Genomic DNA, 15,739 nt, shown 5'->3' on the forward strand with positions numbered 1-15,739 from the left:
ACAATGTGCAGCCCTTTGGCAGTGGGAGTTATCCAAAAGCACAGAGGGAGAAAATTGGGATGAGGATGGGGGTGATGGCCACAGATATTCCAAGAAATCCTGTTCATGGGACTGGGAGCAGCTGCTGCATGACCTTTCCACCATAATTTTGGATTTGGTCTTGTCAAGTCCAGTCCTCTGGGGGAGGGAGATGAACCTGCCACTGCTCCATCATGGGGTTTGGGGTTATTCTGGGAGTGGGATCTTGGTTTGGTGGGTGTGAATCATGTTGGGAGAGACATTGGAAGAGATGCCACCTCTTCCAGCCCATCCCACTTGCTTTGGGTCTCCTTGGATGGAGTGCAGAGAACTGGGCAGGGGGCAACCCAAGGGGCCTGGATTTCCTAGGGAGGATGGGAGAGAGGAATGTAGGCACAGGGCTCTGTGGATGTGGGTCTGAGCCTCCTCCCAGTGTTCCCTGGAACCCACGTGAGCTGACTGTGCCCAAAAAAAGCGTCTCTGGCGCAGGTTTGGGATGAGGCAGACATCCCGCTGGGCCTGGCTGCTTGGGCATGTCCCAGGACCTTGGGAAGGCGAAATCCTGCTCTTGTTTCAGTCCAAGTGTTGATGTCAAGCTGGATGAACTCCAAGGTGAATGAGTATATGAGCACGCATTACTTAAATTTGTCTTTTTATGGATTAGACTTTGCTTTAAGATGGGTTGAAGTTCATACCTCAAGGCCAATGAGGGGAAATGCACTATTTACACTAAATCAAGAAATGAAAAGGCCAAACAGTTCCAAACCTATTCTCTCTCTCCTTTGCCAGCTCAGATGCAGGGGCTGTTTAGTTTTGGATTTAGGGAAGGGCTTTGTTCCTCAGCAAACTCTTCCTCTTTGAATCAAATCTGAATCCAGCTGTGCATAGAGTTCTCCGGCTCTCTGGGCTCCAGCTGCTCCAGAGATATAATTTTAATTTGCTTTTGATGAATATTTTAGTGCTGCCAATAGCCCTGGAGACTTTGAACTCCTGTGTCAGCCCAGAGCTTGCCTCTTTGCCGGGAGCCTTTGTACAGTGAAAAGAAAACACATCAAAGGAGAAGAGAGAGTGAATGTCACTGGTGAGAAGCAATTTGGGGAGACCAAAGACCTTTATGATCCAAAAATCCGTGTTGGAGTGTCGAAATTGGGAGGCAAAGAGGCAGGAAGGTGGCACAAGGGACACTATCTTCTCAACAGGGTCACAGGCTTGTTCCTGCACCATGTTCTGAGGTCTCCATGCGATGCCTCAGGAATCCACAGTGACTTGGTGGGAGTCAAGTCATAATGGGGATGTGCTGTGTGACCTCAGAGCAGAGGGTTGGTGGCTTGGGGTCAGCAGCACAGATGATCCAGGGACCCAGAAGAGGGAAGGGGGTGGCCTGGAGGCCCCATTAATAGGACCCTGCAGTGAGGAGGAAAGGGGGATCTCCATCAGGGATCAGCTGAAGACCTCATAACAAGGTGAGATCCTGGCCTGGAGATTCCCAGGGAGTTGGAATGGGGACCATCCATCCAGATGGACAATACAGTAATGACCATCACCTGAGTCAGCTAATGAACTCCAAGAAAGGGGTAAAATGACCTAGAAAATCTGGAAGCCAAGGGCCTTGCAGGAAGGAGGGACAAGGAAATGGGACTTTCTGTGGAGGGATCCTAGAACCCCTCTGAAAGTGAAGATGGTGTCACAGAGAATGCAGCTGTTTAGCCTGGAAGCAAAGTATATGTACTGGGTGTAGCTGCAAGAAGTCTGGTATAAGAAGAGGAGACATCTGAAGCTTTGCTCCAGGAAAACTTTATTGAGGCAAAAGAACGTACAGGAGCAGTGAGTGGAAGGGATCCAATGTGAGATTCAAGTAGGGCAAGAATCAGCCGAGGTGCTTTGCTTGCAGGAGCTGTTTCCAGAGCCCTGAGCTGGTGGTGTCAGGAGTGGAGCCAAGGGCCCTTAGCAGATGTATCCACCCCTTCTGCCGTAGCAGCCCAGGCCTCCCAGCCCATAGCCAAGGCCAAAGCCACCAAAGCCACCAGAGATGGGCTGTCCCTGGGCACTGAGTTCACTCCCAACAGCAGCGGAGGAGGTGGATCCGACAACGGTGCTCTGGGGGAAGGAGGTCATGATGGGTCCAGGCAGGGTGACCAGCACAGGGGAAGGGTCGATGACCACCCTGGAGTTCTGGCATTGCAGGGCACAGGGCTCGTTGCAGCTGTTGGCCAGCGGGGTGGGTCCGCAGGGTTGGCAGAGGTTGTTGCAGGCCATGGGTGTGGTGTGGAGGGTCCCTGGAAGAGAAGGGAGGTGAGGCAGGGCAGGGATGTGAGGGATGGTGATGGAGGATGGTGAGGGAGTGTAGAGGCTGTTGTGGAGCTGTGAGGAGGCATGAGGGCTGCTGAGGTTGGGGCTGAGCATAGTGGCAGAGAGGGTTCAGGGGTGCAGGAGCAGGAGGGTTAGGGGTTTGAGACTCACCTTGCTGTCCGCAGGAGCAGGAGGAGAAGGTGTGAGGAGAAGTGTGTGAGGGAGAGAGGTTCTGGGCTGGCTTTTATGCTGGTTCTGGAGGGGCGGGACAGCCTTGTCCCATGGCCTTGGGGCATTTTGCAGGCCTTGTGAGTTCTGTGATGGGTAGCGTTTTGCTTCCCACAACTCTGCAGTGTCATGTCCTGCTCTTGAGGACATGACCTTGGCGCCAGCTTTTAAATGCAAGTATTAGAGACCAAAGGCTGCTGTTGATGCTGTTTGTCTGGAAGGGCTGAAGTTGTGGCCAGAGCATTGGAGAGGTGGGATGTCATCACCATGGCAGTGCTGTGTTGTGGTTTGTGAGTGTGTGGTGAAGAGTGACCTCATTCCACCACAGCCAAGTCAGGCTCATTTGGGCCTTGCAGCTCTTCTGGGGGTGATAGGTGGCCCCTTCCATCATATTTTCTGTCTCTCAACAATGTTGCGAAATTTCTAAACCTCTCTATATTCGAGGCCTTTCCCACTGGAGATGAGAAAGCAATTCCTGTGATCTAGGGATATCTATAGCTGATGAAGAATAAGTAGAAGACAACATGTGGAGCAGTTGATGGAACTGCAGACATTCACTTTTTTAGAATAACAGGGTTGACCGTATTACTCTCTAGGTGAACCTGAATGGAAATCATAATATCAGTTTTTTTCTGAGACAGCCTTATAGGTCACGTGGGGAGTGTTTTCCTCCCTACGATCCTTCAGTGTCATGTCCTTCTCTTGAGGCCATGTCCATCTGACTGTAGCGGCAGCTTTAAAGTGAGAGTTGGTATTTGGGAGGATTTGCAAGGAAGACATGTGTCAGGAAAACCAGAATATGCAGCCAAAGCCCAGGATAAGTATGTGTGTCATCAGTGAGGTCATTTTGTGTTACTTGTGTGGTTTAGTTTGTGGGTGTGGTGTGAAGAAGGGCCCCATTCCATCACAGCCGTGACAGGCTGGTCTGGACTTTTCAGCTGTGCCCTGCAGGAGGAGCTGCTCCTTCCATTATGGTCATTTCTTCTTTAAAGTGTGTGTGTTTGAGACCAAAGTCTGGTGTTGATGGTGCATTCAAAGGAGACTGGAGAAGTGACTGAGATTTGTAGAGGTGGGATGTCATCAGTGAGGTCAGCCTTTAAAAATCATGATTTGGGGTTTCTGTGATGTTAAGACTGGCACCAAACTATCCCAGGTCAGTCAGGCTGGTTTGGGCTCTGCATCTGTTGTAGGTGTGAGCACCTGGACTCTTCCATTATTTATCGGCAGTGGGAGAGATGCCCCTTCAATGAGTTGGCAGATTGTGAGGTGTCTGAGGCACCACTTGGCCTGCACCAGTTGGGGAGATGTGTTGTGTGAGGGTTGAAGGAATGCCCCAGAAATTCAAGCAAGGGAAATGTGAAATGTTGCATCCAGACATGAAATGCACTTTGCCCTACATTATGTTAAGGGCTGAGAATCTAGAAAGTGGCTTTTCTGTTCCGGACGTTGTGGTGCTGGTGGAGAAGAGACCATAAAGTTTCAGTGGGGCTTGACTTCAAAGGATGTCACCAGTGTCCTAGACATATTCCAGATCATTGCTGCCATGAGGTTGGGAGAGTGCTCTCTTTAGAGCACTGCTGAGATCCCTTGTGGTGTGGTGCAGTCGGTTCTTGCCTCCAGAGGTGAAGAATCACTAGAGGTTAGTGGACAAATACCAGTTGGAGGGCCACTAGATAGTTCAAGGGCTTGAGAATTTTTCCTAAAGGAGAGATTGAACGAGCTGGGACTCTCAGGAGACAAGGCTGGCAGGAGATGTCAAGAGCTTGTGGGTTTGTTCTCAGCACTGCACACATGAAGGGAAAGGAGACAAGTGCCCTTGTGAGACAGAATTGCATGGGCAAAGGAGGCAAGAATTTTGTAATTTGTGTGGATGGTCACAGGATGTAAGAGACAATGGCGTCTCTCTTCTTGGAGGTCCAAAAGTGAAGTGGCCATAGTCCTGGAAATCCTGCTCCTAGTGGGCCTGCTTGAGCAGAGGGGATGGAAGCATTTGCTGTCCAGAGTTAGTGCCCAAGTGCATGATGTAATTCCTCTGTTCACTGAGAAGACTCAAGAGTGCTGCTGGGAAGAGAGTTTTTCAAGTATGTGCTGGCGTAGAGTGACTTTGGCAGAGCAGTGCCCAGGAGAGAATTGTTGTGTCTGATGGGCTTGTGTCATGTTCTGGAAAGGTCTCCTCTCATGTTTCTCATGTCAGCATTGATTGTTACTGGTGGAGACATATTTGGTATGAAATCTTTTGTGCTCCTTTTCCATCCAACATAATGGCTGAGAAGCGGCATTGCACAGGGTATGGATGTGACACCAGTGGAATTGAAAAACAAGAGGAAGCAACTCATGTTCTGATACAAGAAACATTTATTGAAGTGAAAGAATTCTGAGAAAGAAGAACCTGAAGACATCAGGTGTGAGGTACAAGTAAGAAGTTCATCCGTCAGCCAAGGTGCTTAGCTTGCAAGAACTGTTTCTGAGCCCTGAGCTGGTGGTGTCAGGGAGTGGTGCTGAGGTCCCTTAGCAGATGTAGCCACCCCTTCTGCCATAGCAGCCCAGGCCTCCCAGCCCATAGCCAAGGCCAAAGCCACCAAATCCACCAGAGATGGGCTGTCCCTGGGCACTGAGTTCACTCCCAACAGCAGCGGAGGAGGTGGATCCGACAACGGTGCTCTGGGGGAAGGAGGTCATGATGGGTCCAGGCAGGGTGACCAGCACAGGGGAAGGGTCGATGACCACCCTGGAGTTCTGGCATTGCAGGGCACAGGGCTCGTTGCAGCTGTTGGCCAGCGGGCTGGGTCCGCAGGGTTGGCAGAGGTTGTTGCAGGCCATGGGTGTGGTGTGGAGGGTCCCTGGAAGAGAGGGGCATGAGGCAGGGCAGGGTTGTGGGGGTTTGAGGGTTGATGATGCAGAAGGATGAGGGAGTGTGGAGGCTGTTGTGGGGCTGTGGGGAGGCGTGAGGGCTGCTGAGGATAGGCCTGAGTGTGGTGGAATAGAGGGGTCGGGGTGAAGGAATAGGAGGTTCAGGGGTTTGAGACTCACCTTGTTGTTAGTAGGAGCAGGAGGAGAAGGTGTGAGGAGAAGTGTGTGAGGGGTAGAGAGACTGGTCTGGCTTTTATGCTGGTTCTGGAGGCGTGGGACCGCCTTGTGCCATGGCCTTGGGGCATTTTGCAGGCCACACTTCTAGGCTGCCTCAGAGTGGTGAGTCCTGTGGTGGGGAGTGTTTACCATCCCATGACTCTGCTGTGTCATGTCCTACTTTTGAGTTGGTTTTCATCTGACCTTGGTAGCTGCTTTTAAATGCAAGTATTAGCGACCAGATGCTGTTGTTTAGGGAGGGCCGTAGACATGACCAGAGCTTTGGACAGTGGGATGGCATCACTGACATCACCCCTTGGTCCTGATGTGCTGTGGTTTGTGGGTGTCTCAGGAGACAGTGCTCATTCCTCCACAGCCCTGCCAGGCTCATCTGAGCTTTGCAGATCTTCTAGGGGTGACAGGTGTCCCTTTTCATCGCATTGTCTCCCTCCCTGTCCCATTGCAAACATTCTAAATGTGTCTTCATGCCAGGCCTTTCCTGCTGGACATGGGAAAAAATCCCTGTGATGCCTCCTCTGCTGTCCAGTGCCTTGAGCTGGTTCATCCGTAGGTCTTGTCTCATCTGGGCCCATCAAGGTCACACTCTGGGGTCAGATTGCTGGGCTCTGAGTGAGAGCTAGAAAGGAAAACTGCTGAAGGATATGAAGGCAACATGAGGACCAATTGAAGGAACTGCAGAGATTCATTGTTTAGAAAAAGATGGGTGACCTTGTTTCTCTCTAGAGGTACCTGAATGGAAATTGTGTCATCGGTTTTGTCTAGCATACACTTTGCGACTTGTGATGTGGGGATTGTTTTCCTTCCCACAATCCTTCAGCATCATGTCCTGCTCTTGAGGTCATGTCCATCTGACTGTAGCGGCAGCTTTTAAGTGAGAGTTGAGGTTTAGGAGCATTTGCATGAAAGATGTGTGTCACAGAAACCAGAACAGACACCAAAAGCTTTGGATAAGTCTGGGTGTCATCAGTGAGGACGTTTTGTGGTACTTGTGTGGTTTAGTTTGTGGGTGTGGCATGAAGAGGAGGCTGAAACTTGTCAGTCTGTTCTGTTTTTTGCAGGTGTGTTGTGATTGATGAGCTGCCCCTTCCATCATGGTCATTCTTCCTTTAAAATGTGGGTGTTTGAGACCAAAGGCTGGTGTTGATGGTGCATGTCAAAGAGGACTGAAGACATGACTAGTACTTTGTAGAGGTGGGGCTGTCATCAGTGGGGTTAAGCTTATAGAAATCTTACTTTGAGTTTCAGAGTTTGATGTGAAGAGTGATCGCAAACTATTTCAGGTCTGTCAGGCTGGTCTGGGCTTTGCATCTGTGTCTGGTGTGAACACTTGGGCTTTGTTCCATGTGGGTAGTAGGTGATTTTCCCCCTCGGCAACTTGTTAGCTGGTGGAGTGGCTGAGTCAACAACTGGCTGTTCAGCCATTAAGGGACACTTGGAATCTGAGGGTTAAAGGAATCCCCCAGAAGCTGAAGCAGAGGAAATGTGGAATTCTTCATCTGGACAAGAATAACACTTGGCCCCGCATCCTGTTGTGTGCCAAGAGTCTGGAAAGTGGCTTTTCTGAGGATGTTGTGCTGGTTGAGAACACGGGAACCAGATGATTTCAGTGGGACTTTATTTCAAAGGATGTTACCAATGTGCAAGAAAGATTTCAAAGAACTGTTGTCATGAAGTTGAGAGAGTTGGCCCTTCCTCTCCTTATAGCACTGGTGAGATTCCATGTGGAATGGTGTGGACAGTTCAGGTATCCACAGGTGAAGCAGCAAAATTGGGGCAGTGAACGAACACCAGCTGAGGGGACCAGATAGTGCAAGGACTGGAGAATCTCTGCTACAGGTGAGACTGAAACAGCAGGGAATCTGCGGAGACAAGGAGGGCGAGAGGTGTCAGGCGTGTGGGGGAGCCCAGCTGTTCTCAGCACTGCACACATGAAGGGAAAGGGGGCAAGTGCACTGGTGAAAATAGATGGAATTCCATGGACAAAGGAGGCACGAATTTTTGAGTGTGTTCATGGTCACTGATTGTAAGAGATGACGGTTTCCGTGTTTTTCAGAGGTCCAAACCTGAAAGCTGGCCATAGTCCTGGAAATCGTGCTCCTGCTGGGCCTACCTGAGGCGGACAAATGGAAGCACATGCTCCTCAGACTTGTAGCCGAAGTGCATGATGTTATTCCTCTGTTCACTGTGAGGACTGAAGAGTCCAACTGGGCAGAGAATTTTTTAAGAATGTGCTGGCAGAGAGTACAGTGCAGTGCCAAGGAGAGAATAGTTGTGTCCAAGGCTTTGGTGTATCACGTGTCATGCTCTGTATGGTTCCCCCTCTCTCCTGTTTCCCATGTTAATGTTGGTTGTTACTGGTGGAGACATATTTGGTATGAAATGTTCTTTGTTCCTGTTCCATCCAACATAATGGTTGAGTATTGCAGGATGAGGATGTGAGATCATTGGAATTGAAAAGGAAGTGGAATCAACTCCTCTTCTGATACAAGAAACATTTATTAAAATGAAAGAATTCTGATAAAGAAGAACCTGAAGACATCAGGTGTGAGGTACAAGTAAGAAGTTCTTCAATCAGCTGAGGTGCTTTGCTTGCAGGTGCTATTTCCAGAGCCCTGATCTGGTGGTGTCAGGAGTGGTGCTGAGATCCCTTAGCAGATGTAGCCACCCCTTCTGCCGTAGCAGCCCAGGCCTCCCAGCCCATAGCCAAGGCCAAAGCCACCAAAGCCACCAGAGATGGGCTGTCCCTGGGCACTGAGTCTGGAAAGTGGCTTTTGTGATCAGGACCCTGAGATGGTGGTGGAGAGCAAATGACCCAGAAGCTTTCAGTGGGGCTTGACTTCAAAGGATGTCAGCAGTGTCCAAAAGACATTTCAGAAAATTTTTGCCATGAAATCATGAGAGTTGGCCTTTCCACTCTTTAGAGCACTGGCAAGATGCTCTGTGGACAGTTCTAGCATCAACAGGTGAAGAAGTACAACGGAGCTTTGTGAATGAAGACCTCTTGATGGCCAGCAGGCAGTGCAAGGGCTGGAGAATCTGACCTAGAGGAGAAACTGAGAGAGCTGGAACTGTGAGGAGACAAGGTTGACAGGAGGTGTCCCAAGCGTGGGGGAGCCCAGCTGTTCTCAGCACAGCACACATGAAGGGCAAGGGGGGAAGTGCACTTGTGAAATGAGACCCAATTCCATCAGCCAGGATATTTCTCTAAGCAAGGGTGCTCATAGAGTGTAGGAGATGATGGGTCCCATGTTCTGGGAGCTCCAAAACTGAACTGGCCATAGTCCTGAAATTCCTGCTCCTGCTGGGCCTGATTCAGCAGAGAGGATAGAAGTGTTTGCTCTCCCGAGTTCCTGCCCAAGTGGATGATGCTCTTGTTCCTGTGCTTGCAGGAAGGGTTCAAAAATGCTGCTGCAAAGAGAATTTTTCGAGTGTGTGCTGGTTTAGAGTGACTTTTGTGGAGATGTGCGCAGGTCAGAATTGTTGTGAACAAGCCTTTGGTGTATCAGGTGATGGGCTTGTGTCATGTTCTATAAGGTCCATGTTTCTCATGTGAGAGTTGGTGGTTATTGGTGGGGACATATTTGCTAAGAAATGTTCCTTGCTCCTTTTCCATTCAATGTAATGGTTGAGTAGTGGCATTGCAGAGGATGTGGATGTGAGACCATTAGCAAAAGAAGAGGAAGCAACTCTGGATCTGATTCAAGAAAAATTTATTGAACTGAAAGAATTCTGAGAATGAGGAACCTGAAGAAATCAGGTGTGAGGTACATGTAAGGTGAGCATTAGCCAAGGTGCTTTGCTTGCAGGTGCTGTTTCCAGAGCCCTGATCTGGTGGTGTCAGGAGTGGTGCTGAGATCCCTTAGCAGATGTAGCCACCCCTTCTGCCGTAGCAGCCCAGGCCTCCCAGCCCATAGCCAAGGCCAAAGCCACCAAAGCCACCAGAGATGGGCTGTCCCTGGGCACTGAGTTCACTCCCAACAGCAGCGGAGGAGGTGGATCCGACAACGGTGCTCTGGGGAAAGGAGGTCATGATGGGTCCAGGCAGGGTGACCAGCACAGGGGAAGGGTCGATGACCACCCTGGAGTTCTGGCATTGCAGGGCACAGGGCTCGTTGCAGCTGTTGGCCAGCGGGGTGGGTCCGCAGGGTTGGCAGAGGTTGTTGCAGGCCATGGGTGTGGTGTGGAGTGTTCCTGAAAGAGAGAGCGGTGAGGCAGGGCAGGGGTGTGGGTGGGTGAGGAGGATGAGGGAGTGTGGAAGCTGTTGTGGGGCAGTGGGGAGGTGTGAGGTCTTCTGAGGTTGGGGCTGACCATGGTGGAAGAGAGGGAATGGTAGTGCAGGGCTAGAAGGGTCAGGGACTTGAGGCTCACCTTGTTGTCCACAGGAGCAGAAGAAGAAGGTGTCAGGAGAAGCGTGTGAGGGAGAGAGAGACTGGTGTGGCTTTTATGCTGCCTCTGGAGGGGTGGGACAACTTTGACTCATGGCCTTTCTTAGCCTGCTGTTGCTGACTGGATCAGAGTGGTGTGACCTGTGATGGGGAGTGTTTTCCATCCCACAACTCTGCTGTGTCATGTCCTACTTTTGAGTCCCTCTTCATCTGACCTTGGCAGCAGTTTTTAACTATGGGCATTAGAGTCAAAAGGCAGTTTTTTGCACAAGGCTGGCCACATCTTTGGACAGTGGGGTTTCATCACTGGCGTCACCCCATGGCCCTGGTCTATTGTGGTTTGTGGGTGTCTTTGGAGACAATCCTCATTCCTGTACACCCCTGTCAGGCTGATCTGGGCTTTGCAGCTCTTCTGGGGATGTTGAGGTTCCCTTTCCATCACATTCTCTCTCTCCCCCTCTTCCATTGCCAACATTCTAAACCTGTCTACATGCCAGGTCTTCCCAGACGGAAATAGGAAAACAATCACTGTGAGGTGTCCCCTGCTGTCTAATGTGTTGTTTTGCTTTGTCTGTAGCGCTTGTCAGAGCGGGGTCGAGCAAGGTCATACTGGGGGGTGTGCAAGGAAAACTGGTGAAGGAGAAGATCAAGACTTGAGGAGCTGGTGAAGGAACTCCAGACATCCACATTTTAGAAAAAGAGGGTTGACCTGGATCTTCTCTAGAGGTACCTGAATAGAAATTCTAACAGCGGTTTTGTCTGGCATGGACTTGCGAGTTGTGATGTGAGGAGTGTTTTCCTTTCCACAATCCTTCAGTGCCATGTCCTGCTCCTGAGGCCATGTCCATCTGAGCCTAGCCACAGCTATTAAGTGAGAGTTGGTATTTGGGAGGCTGTGCATGGAGGATGCCTATCAGAGAAACCAGAATATACAATGAAACCTAGGAAAAATATGGTTGTCATCAGTGAGGTCATTTTGTATTACTTGTGTGGTTTAGTTTGTGGGTGGGGTGTGAAGAGGGTCACCATTCCATCAGAGCCCTGTCAGGCTGTTCTGTGCTTTACAGCTGTGCCATGGATGAGGAGCTGCCTCTTCCATCACAGTCAATCCTCCTTAAAAGTGTGAGTATTTGGGACCAAAAGCTGTTGTTAATGGTGCATGTCAAAGGGGACTGAAGACATCAACAAGATTTGTAGAGGTGGCATGTCATCAGTGAAGTCATCCTATGGAACTCATGCTTTTGGGTTGTGTGGTATGAAGAGGACCCCCAAATTGTCCCAGGTCTGTCCGTCTGGTCTGGGCTTTGCATTCGTGCCATGTATGAACACCAGGCCTCCTCCCTTCTGTATCGGCAGTGGGAGAGTTGCCCCTTGAACAAGTTGTCAGATGGTGGAGTGGCTGAGGCACCGCTTGACTGTTCCAACCATCAGAGCCCTGGAGACTGAGAGTTAAAGGAATCCCCCAGGAGCTGGAGCTAGGGGAAGATGAAATTCTGCATCTGTGCAGGAATAGCCCTTGGCCCTGTATCATGTTGTGAGGCTGAATGTCTGGAAAGTGGCTTTTGTGATCAGGACCCTGAGGTGGTGGTGTAGAACAAAGGACCAAGATGGTTTCAGTGGGGCTTGACTTCAAAGGATGTCAGCAGTGTCCAAAAGACATTTCAGAAAACGTTTGCCATGAAATCATGAGAGTTGGCCTTTCCACTCTTTAGAGCACTGGCAAGATGCTCTGTGGACAGTTCTAGCATCAACAGGTGAAGAAGTACAACGGAGCTTTGTGAATGAAGACCTCTTGATGGCCAGCAGGCAGTGCAAGGGCTGGAGAATCTGACCTAGAGGAGAAACTGAGAGAGCTGGAACTGTGAGGAGACAAGGTTGACAGGAGGTGTCCCAAGCGTGGGGGAGCCCAGCTGTTCTCAGCACAGCACACATGAAGGGCAAGGGGGGAAGTGCACTTGTGAAATGAGACCCAATTCCATCAGCCAGGATATTTCTCTAAGCAAGGGTGCTCATAGAGTGTAGGAGATGATGGGTCCCATGTTCTGGGAGCTCCAAAACTGAACTGGCCATAGTCCTGAAATTCCTGCTCCTGCTGGGCCTGATTCAGCAGAGAGGATAGAAGTGTTTGCTCTCCCGAGTTCCTGCCCAAGTGGATGATGCTCTTGTTCCTGTGCTTGCAGGAAGGATTCAAAAATGCTGCTGCAAAGAGAATTTTTCGAGTGTGTGCTGGTTTAGAGTGACTTTTGTGGAGATGTGCGCAGGTCAGAATTGTTGTGAACAAGCCTTTGGTGTATCAGGTGATGGGCTTGTGTCATGTTCTATAAGGTCCATGTTTCTCATGTGAGAGTTGGTGGTTATTGGTGGGGACATATTTGCTAAGAAATGTTCCTTGCTCCTTTTCCATTCAATGTAATGGTTGAGTAGTGGCATTGCAGAGGATGTGGATGTGAGACCATTAGCAAAAGAAGAGGAAGCAACTCTGGATCTGATTCAAGAAAAATTTATTGAACTGAAAGAATTCTGAGAATGAGGAACCTGAAGAAATCAGGTGTGAGGTACATGTAAGGTGAGCATTAGCCAAGGTGCTTTGCTTGCAGGTGCTGTTTCCAGAGCCCTGATCTGGTGGTGTCAGGAGTGGTGCTGAGATCCCTTAGCAGATGTAGCCACCCCTTCTGCCGTAGCAGCCCAGGCCTCCCAGCCCATAGCCAAGGCCAAAGCCACCAAAGCCACCAGAGATGGGCTGTCCCTGGGCACTGAGTTCACTCCCAACAGCAGCGGAGGAGGTGGATCCGACAACGGTGCTCTGGGGAAAGGAGGTCATGATGGGTCCAGGCAGGGTGACCAGCACAGGGGAAGGGTCGATGACCACCCTGGAGTTCTGGCATTGCAGGGCACAGGGCTCGTTGCAGCTGTTGGCCAGCGGGGTGGGTCCGCAGGGTTGGCAGAGGTTGTTGCAGGCCATGGGTGTGGTGTGGAGTGTTCCTGAAAGAGAGAGCGGTGAGGCAGGGCAGGGGTGTGGGTGGGTGAGGAGGATGAGGGAGTGTGGAAGCTGTTGTGGGGCAGTGGGGAGGTGTGAGGTCTTCTGAGGTTGGGGCTGACCATGGTGGAAGAGAGGGAATGGTAGTGCAGGGCTAGAAGGGTCAGGGACTTGAGGCTCACCTTGTTGTCCACAGGAGCAGAAGAAGAAGGTGTCAGGAGAAGCGTGTGAGGGAGAGAGAGACTGGTGTGGCTTTTATGCTGCCTCTGGAGGGGTGGGACAACTTTGACTCATGGCCTTTCTTAGCCTGCTGTTGCTGACTGGATCAGAGTGGTGTGACCTGTGATGGGGAGTGTTTTCCATCCCACAACTCTGCTGTGTCATGTCCTACTTTTGAGTCCCTCTTCATCTGACCTTGGCAGCAGTTTTTAACTATGGGCATTAGAGTCAAAAGGCAGTTTTTTGCACAAGGCTGGCCACATCTTTGGACAGTGGGGTTTCATCACTGGCGTCACCCCATGGCCCTGGTCTATTGTGGTTTGTGGGTGTCTTTGGAGACAATCCTCATTCCTGTACACCCCTGTCAGGCTGATCTGGGCTTTGCAGCTCTTCTGGGGATGTTGAGGTTCCCTTTCCATCACATTCTCTCTCTCCCCCTCTTCCATTGCCAACATTCTAAACCTGTCTACATGCCAGGTCTTCCCAGACGGAAATAGGAAAACAATCACTGTGAGGTGTCCCCTGCTGTCTAATGTGTTGTTTTGCTTTGTCTGTAGCGCTTGTCAGAGCGGGGTCGAGCAAGGTCATACTGGGGGGTGTGCAAGGAAAACTGGTGAAGGAGAAGATCAAGACTTGAGGAGCTGGTGAAGGAACTCCAGACATCCACATTTTAGAAAAAGAGGGTTGACCTGGATCTTCTCTAGAGGTACCTGAATAGAAATTCTAACAGCGGTTTTGTCTGGCATGGACTTGCGAGTTGTGATGTGAGGAGTGTTTTCCTTTCCACAATCCTTCAGTGCCATGTCCTGCTCCTGAGGCCATGTCCATCTGAGCCTAGCCACAGCTATTAAGTGAGAGTTGGTATTTGGGAGGCTGTGCATGGAGGATGCCTATCAGAGAAACCAGAATATACAATGAAACCTAGGAAAAATATGGTTGTCATCAGTGAGGTCATTTTGTATTACTTGTGTGGTTTAGTTTGTGGGTGGGGTGTGAAGAGGGTCACCATTCCATCAGAGCCCTGTCAGGCTGTTCTGTGCTTTACAGCTGTGCCATGGATGAGGAGCTGCCTCTTCCATCACAGTCAATCCTCCTTAAAAGTGTGAGTATTTGGGACCAAAAGCTGTTGTTAATGGTGCATGTCAAAGGGGACTGAAGACATCAACAAGATTTGTAGAGGTGGCATGTCATCAGTGAAGTCATCCTATGGAACTCATGCTTTTGGGTTGTGTGGTATGAAGAGGACCCCCAAATTGTCCCAGGTCTGTCCGTCTGGTCTGGGCTTTGCATTCGTGCCATGTATGAACACCAGGCCTCCTCCCTTCTGTATCGGCAGTGGGAGAGTTGCCCCTTGAACAAGTTGTCAGATGGTGGAGTGGCTGAGGCACCGCTTGACTGTTCCAACCATCAGAGCCCTGGAGACTGAGAGTTAAAGGAATCCCCCAGGAGCTGGAGCTAGGGGAAGATGAAATTCTGCATCTGTGCAGGAATAGCCCTTGGCCGTGTATCATGTTGTGAGGCTGAATGTCTGGAAAGTGGCTTTTGTGATCAGGACCCTGAGGTGGTGGTGTAGAACAAAGGACCAAGATGGTTTCAGTGGGGCTTGACTTCAAAGGATGTCAGCAGTGTCCAAAAGACATTTCAGAAAACGTTTGCCATGAAATCATGAGAGTTGGCCTTTCCACTCTTTCGAGCACTGGTGACATGCTCTGTGGACTGTTCTTGCCTCCACAGTGAAGAAATTCAACGGGGTTATGTGAATGAAAACCTCTTGATGGCCAGCAGCTAGTGCAAGGGCTGGAGAATCTGACCTAGAGGAGAAACTGAGAGAGCTGGAACTGTGAGTAGACAAGGTTGGCAGGAGGTGTCCCAAGCGTGGGGGAGCCCAGCTGTTCTCAGCACAGCACACATGAAGGGCAAGGGGGGAAGTGCACTTGTGAAATGAGACCCAATTCTATCAGCTAGGATATTTCTCTAAGCAAGGGTGCTCATAGAGTGTAGGAGATGATGGTTTTCCTGTTCTGGGAGCTCCAAAACTGAACTGGCCATAGTCCTGAAATTCCTGCTCCTGCTGGGCCTGATTCAGCAGAGAGGATAGAAGTGTTTGCTCTCCCGAGTTCCTGCCCAAGTGGATGATGCTCTTGTTCCTGTGCTTGCAGGAAGGATTCAAAAATGCTGCTGCAAAGAGAATTTTTCGAGTGTGTGCTGGTTTAGAGTGACTTTTGTGGAGATGTGCGCAGGTCAGAATTGTTGTGAGCAAGCCTTTGGTATATGAGGAGATGGGCTTGTGTCATGTTCTATAAGGTCCATGTTTCTCATGTGAGAGTTGGTTGTTATAGGTGGGGACATATTTGCTAAGAAATGTTCCTTGCTCCTTTTCCATTCAATGTAATGGTTGAGTAGTGGCATTGCAGAGGGTGAGGATGTGAGACCATTGGAATAACAAAAGAAGAGGAAGCAACTCTGGATCTGATTCAAGAAAAATTTATTGAACTGAGAGAATTCTGAGAAAGAAGAACCTGAAGAAATCAGGTGT

This window comes from Sturnus vulgaris, chromosome 1 (genome assembly GCF_052056855.1).
Source record: "Sturnus vulgaris isolate bStuVul1 chromosome 1, bStuVul1.hap1, whole genome shotgun sequence".
NCBI lineage: Eukaryota > Metazoa > Chordata > Aves > Passeriformes > Sturnidae > Sturnus > Sturnus vulgaris.